The sequence below is a fragment of the Helianthus annuus genome, chromosome 3, assembly GCF_002127325.2.
Source record: "Helianthus annuus cultivar XRQ/B chromosome 3, HanXRQr2.0-SUNRISE, whole genome shotgun sequence".
Lineage (NCBI taxonomy): Eukaryota > Viridiplantae > Streptophyta > Magnoliopsida > Asterales > Asteraceae > Helianthus > Helianthus annuus.
In genome coordinates this window covers 31,616,641-31,627,417 of record NC_035435.2, presented here as the reverse complement: position 1 = coordinate 31,627,417, position 10,777 = coordinate 31,616,641, and the positions used below count along the sequence as shown (strand labels likewise).

The 10,777-nt window shown below is 36.1% G+C and overlaps 1 long non-coding RNA gene across 1 annotated transcript; it reads left to right on the top strand.

Annotated features, from left to right (window-relative positions):
- The first annotated feature begins 2,809 nt into the window (after positions 1 to 2,809).
- Positions 2,810 to 6,588, top strand: LOC110929509. Its single transcript, XR_002587186.2, has 3 exons — positions 2,810 to 3,037; positions 3,784 to 3,996; positions 6,204 to 6,588. It is a non-coding gene; the product is annotated as an uncharacterized LOC110929509 (long non-coding RNA).
- The last annotated feature ends 4,189 nt before the right edge of the window (positions 6,589 to 10,777 follow it).

Here is a 10,777-nt window from a genome sequence, read left to right as displayed (position 1 = left end):
CGCTGCTACGATTCAATGTCCGATCGATTGAAACTATCCGATGAATGTTTAAGTGCTGCTCAAATTAGGGTTTATACTTTGTCATTCGTCGTAAACTCGATGGATGTTTAAGTATTGCACTTTGTCATTCGTTGTGAGGGTTTAATCTCGTGAGTTATCGTAAATCTGTATTAGTTACTGACCTGGTTCGTGTGCATTGTTATTTATATTAGGTTAACAGGCTAATCAATAGGCTAAGCTCTGCCCGTATAAATCTGCAATGTGAGTCATTTTCTTTTTATCAACTGTTTTACAAACCTACAAATTATTTTCAAAGTTATAATTACAGGGATTAAGTCTTTGTAATCACCAAGTTACAGCCGGTATGTGGGGTTTTGTATACATTACTTGATAACCGTCACCATTGGACAACGGGTTAGCCAAGGGGTGATATGACCATAGTCACAGACACCTTTGGACAACCAGGTAGCCAATAGGTGGTCGAGTGACAAATACCGTGGGTATATGGTTGATAAATAGAAACATTGTAATCGCTCTTAATACTGTAAATTATAACAATGCATCGTTTTTAACAAAAAGAATGATTCACTCAGTATTTCCCCGCTGACAAAACCTTCTTCAAACATGTTTCAGGTGATCTGTTGTGATCCAGGAAAAGTGTCGTGAAGCACTACAAGCTTAAGGAAATGACTCAATATAAATAAAGAAACATGTTTTGTAAAATAAATATTTCCCGGTGAAATCACTATATTGTAAATTACGGGGTTTTATCCTGAAATTATGAAATAAACAAAAACGGGCAGTTCAAGTTTTAAAAAGATCCTGTTAAAATCTTCCGTTGTCGCATTAATTAAATAAATAAATACCACGGGGTTCCTGTCCCGCGGCTCCTGACTGGGTCAAACCGGGGCTGGGGCCGTGACAGGAAAAAGGTGGTATCAGAGCCACTGATTTAAGCCTTTTAAGTATTTGAGAAATACTTAAAATTTCTGATTGCCATTCTGTGATTATGTGTTTTATTAACTGACTATTTGTTAGTTACAGTATGGGTAAACAAAGACTTCCGGCCATCTATCTTAAATTAGAAACTTCACCTAAAGAGAATGGAACTTCCTCAAAATACCCAGCAGATAGGAGGAAGGAATATTTGTCCGTAAGGCACAATATGAGAATCCACTTACCCCAAAGAAAAGAAATTTGATTATTATGAAAAGCCAAGAGAAAATAAAGAAGCCACAACCAAAAGAAGTAATTCCTAAGGAAACACATGAAATAAGCAATAAACCACCTTGGGAAGATGAGTTAGATGAAAAATGGACAGATCTCTATATATTAGCTACTGTAGCAGTAAATGCTAACCTTTAATACTCCCAACACCCTGACCCAGTATTAGCACTCCTATCATCTACAATCCAGAAACCCTAAAGAAAATATTACCCAGTAAATAAATAAGTTTACAAAAACCCTAGTATGTTTTAAATTTCAGTTGTCCTTTGTATAAAATTTATCACACGGTATGCAATAATACTTGAATAGTTATCTATGAAATTTTATTATAAAATTTTAACTTAGCCTTTTGTACATTTTTGCATATATACTAAACAACATGAATGAGTTATCTGATGCCCTAGAGAATCTCAATCTTTATCCGGTGAAAGTACAAGTTTCCAACGACTTTACTGGTTACTTTGCCGATATAGAGGAACCTATGGAATTTCAAGCTCCACCTCCGGAGAAATCAAAGCCTAATAAAAGTAGAAGATTTGTAGGATGGAGACGTGTGCGCAGGAGGAAACCAGCGACTAGGAAAATTCCCAAAATAGAAAATCCCATGGATAAAGGAAAAGGGATCGAGATCGAGGAAAGTTCTAGGCAAGCAGGAAGAGAAATCGGGGAAAGTTCTAGGCAAGAAGGAATAGAAATTAGGGAGAGTTCTAAGCAAATTGAGGAATTACCATTAAAAGAAGAATTAGATCGCATACTGGAAAGTTGTGATGTCATTAGACCTATCAACAACAACCTCTACCCTTATCCTGCTGAAACCCATCTTCCTATAAATTTGGAACCAGCTATTCTAGAACCTTTAATCCACACCCAACCACTAGGAGAAATGGACAAGTGGTGGACTAACGATTGGCAATTCCAAAACCTACTAAATAGTCTTATACCTTTTTCCCTCAGTTCGACCCAAAACCTATACCAAACCCACCAATGAGCAATGAGAACCTAGCTGAACTCCGCCATTTTGGCGAGGAGCTGGTGAGTGCAGGGAATAGGATTCGTGAGGTGGGAGAACAAATCTCCTGAAAGTACAACGAGAGGGAACGTCACTTCTAAAAAGCCAGTTGACAAGAGATAGTGTGGTTGGGAGGCTGTAGTTGTATAATAATAAAAATATAACTCTGTAAAATAACTTAAAAAAAACTTCTGTAAAATAAACAGTGTGTAAGGAAATGGCTCAATACAAATAAAGAAACATGTTTAGTAAAATAAAGATTTCCCAGTGAAATCACTATATTTTAAATTACGGGGTTTTATCCTGAAATCTATTATATATAATAAATAAGAAAATTTGGGCTGATGTGGCATGATATTAGGGCTTCTTGGAATGATTTTGGCGGGAAAACGAGCTCGGTCTTTTCCTTCCACGCGGACCCTGTTTTGAGCAACCCGAACCCATGTATTCGGACCCTATATAATTATCTATTATCACAAGAAACCGTACGAGTCACATGTTTCCAATCCATCCTTCTTTCATCCCCATTATCAATTGCAAAAATTCTTCTTTGCATTATCAATAATACGAATTCGGTCCAGCGATTGATGCGAAGAATAACGAAAGAAGATCAAATTGATTCAGATTGAAACCCTAGCCTCCCTCTTTCTTTGGCTTGAAGCTTCTACCATACGCTTTCCTGAAACATTAAAGTATCATACGCTTCTTCTTCTTGTACCTGCATCTCATTCTCTCTGAATCGCTTGTGCTATTTCAAAACCCTCATCTCAGATTCCTTAATGACGGTCATTCCTTTAAGAGGTATTTTATTATTGCATTCATGAATGTATGATTATTATTATTATTGACATATGGAATGTAAGAACTATTAGGATTTCTTTAAAGATATTTTTGTTGTTTGTTTATTGAAGATGGGTTTGATTAGATAGATATTTGTTGTTTGTTATTTGTTATTTGTTATTTGAATATTTTGTTCATTAAAGGTTTCTTGTGCAACGGTGACGAAAAAAGTTGAAAGGGTGTAGGTTTTCATGACTACAGTTAAAATGTGATCAAAAGTTGGGATTTTTTGTTTTCCCAAAGAAAGATGCCCTCTGTTAAAGTGACATAAGGAATATTGAAATGATTTCAATTTGAAGCCACAAAACTATTCCGAAACATTTGTTCTTCTTCTTTTTTTTTTTTTGAAAATCACACAATTTGATCTACATGCTCTCACGTTTCTTTTTAGGATATATTCATTTTGTTTAGCTTTATAACATGGTTGCATAAAACTTTTTAATGATAATGTTTTTGTAAGATGGTTTTGCTTGCTATACACAATTAGACGAGGTTTATGAGCTAGATGACACTAATTAACTTTCTCTTCCAAAAGAAGCATATGCACGCAGTTTTTGTTCTGTGCTTATGGTTTAGTTTGGTTTCAGTTTTAATGAAAATTTTGGAGCAAATTGTTAACTACGGACGGCTTTTGGGAATGACACCAAACTAACGGTTTGGTTTAATCTAATTATTAGTAGACTTTTTCTCTTTGTTCTGGTTTGCAGTGAATCAGATAACTATTGTTGGCCAATTGACAATCATAATTTCAGAGCTCGAAATGGAATACTAAAGATACCTGATAATGGTTATGAAAATCTCAAAGAAAGGAGAATAATTCTTTTAGCACTTCCCTGTTATGAAGCAAAGAGAAGTTGTAAACAAATATTTAAAAGTGATTAAAACAACCGATTAAGCTGGCCTTCACATGCCTCACTATGGTAAGCTTCATTTTTATTTACTACTTTCATTCTTATTTTTTTTTAAATTCATATGTTGTTATCTTTAATTGTCAATATTCAGCATCTATTGGAGCAAGAAGAAGTAGACATTATACTATATATATGTGTGTGTGTTTATGTACGTGTTTTGATTTTCTTGATATACAATGAATACACAGATATTCAAGTTCTCAGCGCAAGACAAGTAATTTGTTAACTATGGTGATCTCCTTTTTTGCATAACTTTGTTTGTTTCTTTGGGCTGCTACTTAATTCATTGTTGTGTAATGTTTTTTTTTTCCAACATTTACAAGGTGTTTACATGGAACTTATACGATGTTATATTCCGTTGTCAAAAGTAATTGGTTCATACTATTTTGTCAAAAATGCACTAGGCGCGCGCCTAGGCGCAGAGGCGCGGCGCAGCTAGGCTAGAGCGCCTGGTGGTGACCTAGACACCAATCTGCGTCTTTTTTGTAAAAGCCATGGTCCGGTGCTCGCCTAGAGCTGGGCGCAAGCGAGGTAGAGGCGAGGGTTTATTGGATATGAGGCGATAAACAAGAAGACAACAAACCTAAACGATGCTATAATCACCACCTGATAGTGTTTTCTTGTACGCTGCATCTTTCTCTACTGGCACTATCTTTTCATTTTTACCGATACCCTAAGGGTTTTATTGTTGGGTTTTATTATTTCTTGGGCTTTCTTTTGATTTTTTATATATTTCTAGGGCTTTTTCTTTGCTATTGCGATATTTTTTTATCCAGTGGCCTTTTAATGTTTTAAAAATAAGTTTATTTATATAAACTATATTATGATATTTAATTTTCAAAGCATAATATGTTTTTATAAATTTTTCCTTTATATGCGCTTTTCTTAAAAAATACCTCACTTTTTTTTGCGCCTTGTGCCTAGGCACCGGGTGAGGCCTATGCGCCTTGCGTCTTTGACAACCTATGTGCCTAATTTCGCTTTTCTTAAGGTAGGTGGACACTATTTCATTATTTGTTTAACAAAGTTTTGAATACGATTGTTAAATTCTGTTTTTTTAATATTATTAATTTTCTTTTTGATATAGAGAGGGGGCAGTGATTGGTGGTTTGGGCGGGCTCAATCTGTTTTGGGTGATAGTTCTCAGTGCTATTTTGAAGTAATAGTTTTTTTTTTACATATACATCCATAATTATTTCTATTTACTTATTTAACCTCTTTTATATGATTATATATGCAAGACTATTAAAATTGTTGAACCAAGCCCTTTCGTTCTGTTTGTATATAGAATAGTACCTTATCCTCAGGTATGCACAAATGATTCAAGTTGGGTTACGTTATATTGTTAACGGGTCAAATGTGTGATTTCTTTTCCATTTTAATATTCACAGCTCTATGGTGTCTATTTTTTTTGCAATTCATTCAGCCTAATGGTTTCTTATTCATAACAAAACCAATGACCTATGTGAAAAGGTATGTCGCTATCATATTATTTGTGTTAGCAAATTGGGTTTTTAATAAAATTGAATTAGTGCCAATGTGGGGCTAGCTCACTTGGTAGAGCCTCTTGCCTCTTAATGAGAGGTCTTGGGTTCAATCCCAAGCAAATAGTAGATTTTGATTTATTTGGTGTAATTTTGAAGGAGTATGTAAGCGTTGCCATTAAAAAAAATTAAATTGAATATTGGACGAACCATGTGCTTATGAATTATATATTTAACAAATAATCGAAATTATTTAGTTTGGAATAAGTAAATTTATACTTCTTACTTATGTAGTTATGTACACATTGATTCAATTTTGTCCCGTTAATTTGGAAATCGGTCGGTTTAGGTTGTGTTTAAGTGATAACAGGCCACTGGACCAGCATGCCAAATTAAAAAGAAAAATTGATGGATATAAGATTTTTTGATCTAGAAGATATAATAACTATAATGAAAGAAAAGAAAAGACACTAAAATTTATGGCCCATGTGTTAACTAATGTGTGAATTATTATTATTATTTTTAGAGTATGCTAATATCTTGAGAAAAAAACATATGTATTAATTAGCAAATCTTCTTTCAATAATGTTTTATTGATTAATAGACTCTTATTGTTGAAAGTAATTTGGTTCCCTACTCCCCTATAACTTGATTAGCTGTTAAATTTTGTGTTTGAAGTTCCTTTATATTGCTTTTGACTTTTAGTTTTGAATTCCTCTTCCAATGATGCAGGAAACAAGTCAGAACAGTCTAGGAGGTGAACCAATTTCTAATGACTTAATCTACCTTCAGGTACGTGTAACACTGGTTTAGGTACGTGTAATAGTTGGTTGATGAATGTTATTTATCATAGATCTATAGTGGGGACTTTAGTACTTAATGTGCCGGGTTGATTTAGCCCTCAAAGTAGGCATCCTAGTAGAAAATAGTCAAAGAGGTCAAAGTTCTTGCATTCCTATGGATTAAAAATTGAGCAAGAATGAATGCACTTGGTTAGGAGGAATGGAAAACGCTCAAAGTGTAATGATACGTTTAGTGGAATGTAATATGTATGATGTAAATACCTTGGTGTTTGGGTTAAGCTTTCGGCTTTCCCTATATTAATAAAGATTTTGTTTGTCGCTAAAAAAAGATATATGCCAATATTTTATGTCTAAAAGTGAGTGTTTTGAATTCATTTTGTCTAATCAACATACTTTTGAATAAATTATGTCACTTTGTTTTGAATTTATTTGATTTATACACATACAATCAATTTGTTTGTATTATTTTGTTCATATGTAAGTAATTCATAATTAATGTAAATAATTTTCTCGAGCCCGGGAAGCAATCCCGGGTGAAAACCTAGTTATGAAATAAACAAAAACGGGCAGTTCAAGTTTTAAAAAGATCCTGTTAAAATCTTCCGTTGTCGCATTAATTACATAAATAAGTACCACGGGGTTCCTGTCCCGCGGCTCCTGACCGGGTCAAACCGGGGCTGGGGCCGTGACAGGTGCCAAACCTAATAGCGCTATCCACTAATAACGTCGTTGTCTCCCCGGCAACTGTCGGTAGATGTAAGGGGTCTTATATGATAGAAACTGAGTATAATAACAAACATCCCAATAAACTAGCGTTCCTCCCCGGAACATTACCCGATACCCTCCCCGGGATGCATGCTTGGAAAAAGAGTAGTGAACTCACCTTGGTTTGCTCGGTAAGATTAGTTACTCGTTTAACAAAAGTGGTCAATTAGTCCCTATTGTGATTACTAATAACAATCAGTTTCACATGCACATAATTCACACATCCCATGCATAATTAATTCACGTTCACATTGTTTATATATCACACATTTATTGTACTTGCAGCATGTAGTTCGAGTCATCCAGTCACTCTATCAACGCATCAGTAGGTGAATCAAATTAGCAAGCCTCTTAAGCTTTTGTGTGACCTAACCTATATTATATACTGAAGGAGTTGGCTGGCCTATCTGGCCCAGCCCACTCGGTTGCATTGCTCAGTTTCCCAAGTCGGTTTCGCGGCCCACTAGCTTATTAAGTCCGATTTGTTTGTGTTTGTAGGATGTGTTTTGTTTTAACGTACGGCCCAATCATTGTAGGTCCCTTTTTGTCGGAGGATGACGAACCTCAAACCTTGTTATACTAACCCACTAGCGAGTGCGGAATCCAAGCTAGCGAGCAAACCGGGATTAAGCAAGTACAAACACAACACACTCGGGTTCACCGATTAACACAACTTGTATTAATGCAAATGAAGGTTTCGGTTACAAGCACAATGTTTACAAATATAACTTACAAACTCTCAAATGGTGTGTGTGAGTTCTGGACAGAATGCTCTCAAGAAACTCTCTATCTCTCGGTATCTTTCTGTCTGTGCATCTATATCTAACTCAACACACTGCATGGGTATATATACCCATACACAGCAGGTCTTGTCCGAAGGATCCGATAGATGGTCCGAAGGATCATCTATCGATGACATGATGTTCGAATGATCAGCAATGACCTCGAAGGATGATCCTTCGAGGTCTAACAATCGAAGCATATCTTTCGAGTACCTCGAAGGATCAACAGTATCCTTCGAGGAGCTATCCTTCGAGACAGACAACTACTTTCTAACTGTTTTACCAAGTCAATCCGGAGGATGGTTGACTTGGTCAACTTACAGACTTAGAACATCGTTTATATACGGACCGAATACAGACAAAGTACAGACACAAGTGCACCAACAAACTCCCCCTTGGCTGTAGCTTTGTCTTTATCTTCTATAGTTGTAGACTCGTCTCGAACTTCGACGGTCTTTGGTCTTCGAGTTCCCAAAACTCTGATGTCCTTTCAAGTCTTCAATGTCGGAGGATCTTCAAAGTCTTCACATCTTGAACTGAGAGTGTATCAACAAACTACCCGTATCATGTAGGAAGTGTGTTGACAAACTCCCCCTTAACATAAGCTCCCCCTTGAGTTATGCTCTTGAAAAGACTTTATCTTTATGAAGTGAGATCCTTGTGGTGTTGATGATGGTCAGCGGCAACTCGATCATCTTCATCTTTTGAGCGCCTTCTCGTCGTGTCTTCATTCCGAAGCTTGTCATTGACCATGTTCTCCTAGCCTTTAGAATCTGCACATGCAAGAAATCTAAACGCGTAATGAGAACAACTGCTTGGAATATAGTTAAACATAAACAAATGACACACTGATGACCATGTCACTATCAAACACCGTCCGACAGTTTGAAAGTTTAATAAATTTGTCAATTTTAGTCTTTAACTTTCAAACATGCAAATTTTGACCGTTTATGAAGATTTAGTCAATTCGGTTTTCGTTCAGGTTTCAGGTAACGAAGACTCGAGCTCCAACATCGTACGATCGAAAATAAAGTAGAAATAAAATCTTTTTGGCTTTTATAAAGTTTATATTAAAACACGCCTAAAATCTTTTTGGTATTTTTGAAATTAAAAGAAAACAACAATTTAAAATCCTTTGAGTGTTATCAAACGACATCACCGCTAATGTCGTGCTGATATGCACCAAACGACGAAACTGTTTAAAAGAAAACAATAAAGGTTAAGCAGTAAATAAATAAATATATACAAACATTCTTTTTGCGAGTTTCGAGGGTAAGAGAATCATATCAGTGTACGGTCATGCCAAAACACTCTTGTTGTTCAGTTAGTTAACATTAAGATAAGCATCCTATAACAATCATCGGTATTGTTGTCCACTTAAGCTCAACTTATCAGATGTAATCATGGCGAGGGGATACGTTAAGGTATGATTTATACTTACCGACCGGTGTTCATCCACATCACGACACATTCCCGTATCAAGGTATGCACGAGAGTTCATCTTACCGGTGAGTATACCGATTATCATCTGTTTGACCGTATAAAATGTGAGATACTCACTTATTTTGATTTGAAAACAAGTCCTATGTGATATAATCACTTATTGATGAGGAACTTGATTTTCATATGCATGAGGGCACAGGTGCAAGTCCGTGAACAGGTCAGTACTTCCGTACAGCAGAGAGACGAACTTGACACCCGGATAAGTGTGATATTTTATCACTTATTTGAGTGGACATGTGATTGTTTATCACTTATTGAGGTCGAATGCAGTATGTAATATGTACACGTATGTATAGTATCATGGAAGATCTAGACTTGCGTCCCCGTTATTTTTCGGTAAAAGATACAACCATGATACCCAGATGATAAGCAGCATAAAGACCGAATATCTCAGAACCTCGGCAATCTATCAAACGAAATTTCGGTACTAAGACCATATGCCAATGAATGGTTCCCACCTGGTCTTCAGTCGATTTAAGTTTATATCACCCTGCACACTTTAAAATGATTGTGAGCCTACCGATACATCTTATATAGAGCTGCTTATCGTTTTTCATTTAAGGTTTAAAGAGGTTTGGATAAACCACTGATGTACTATCATTTTCTCTTTTGCTCGCCAGAAAACTCATTTTTGTTTTTCTATTGTTTTTGTGTTTTTGAAATTTTTCGATGTTTTTGGATTTTCTGATTTTTGGATTTACTCCCCCTAAAATCAATAAACTAAGATAAATATAAAACACAAAGATATTTACAAAAATGACTTTCCGATGTTGGTTTTACTCTTGCTTGACCTTAATGCCGTTTACCAATAATAAAAAGTCAAATCTTGATTTGTCAAATGCTTTGGTAAATAAGTCGGCACGTTGGTCATCGGTGTGGACCTTAACAACATCGATTAGCCTTTTCTCAAAGCAATCACGTATGAAGTGATATTTGATTTCGATGTGTTTGGTCTTTGAGTGCTGCACAGGATTTCTAGTGATATCTAAAGCAGCAGAATTATCAACGTAAATAGGAGTAGTTAGGAATTCAAAACCGTAGTCCCGCATTTGTTGTTGGATCCAAAGAACTTGGGAGCAACAACTTGAGGCAGCAATGTATTCAGCTTCGCATGTTGATGTAGCGACACACGTCTGCTTCTTGCACTGCCATGTGACTAGGCGATTTCCTAAGAACTGACATCCAGCCGTTGTGGATTTCCCGTCGATTTTGCATCCGCCAAAATCAGAATCACTGAAAGCTACCAATTCAAAGTTATTATCCCTAGGGTACCACAGACCGGTGTCAGGGTACGCCTTCAAATAACGAAAAATCCTTTTAACAGCTGCAAGATGAGAGGCCTTCGGGTTAACTTGATATCTGGCAAGCAGGCACGTTGGGTACATTATGTCTGGCCTTGATGCTGTGAGGTACATAAGAGATCCGATCATAGCGCGATAGTTTGAAGGGCTAA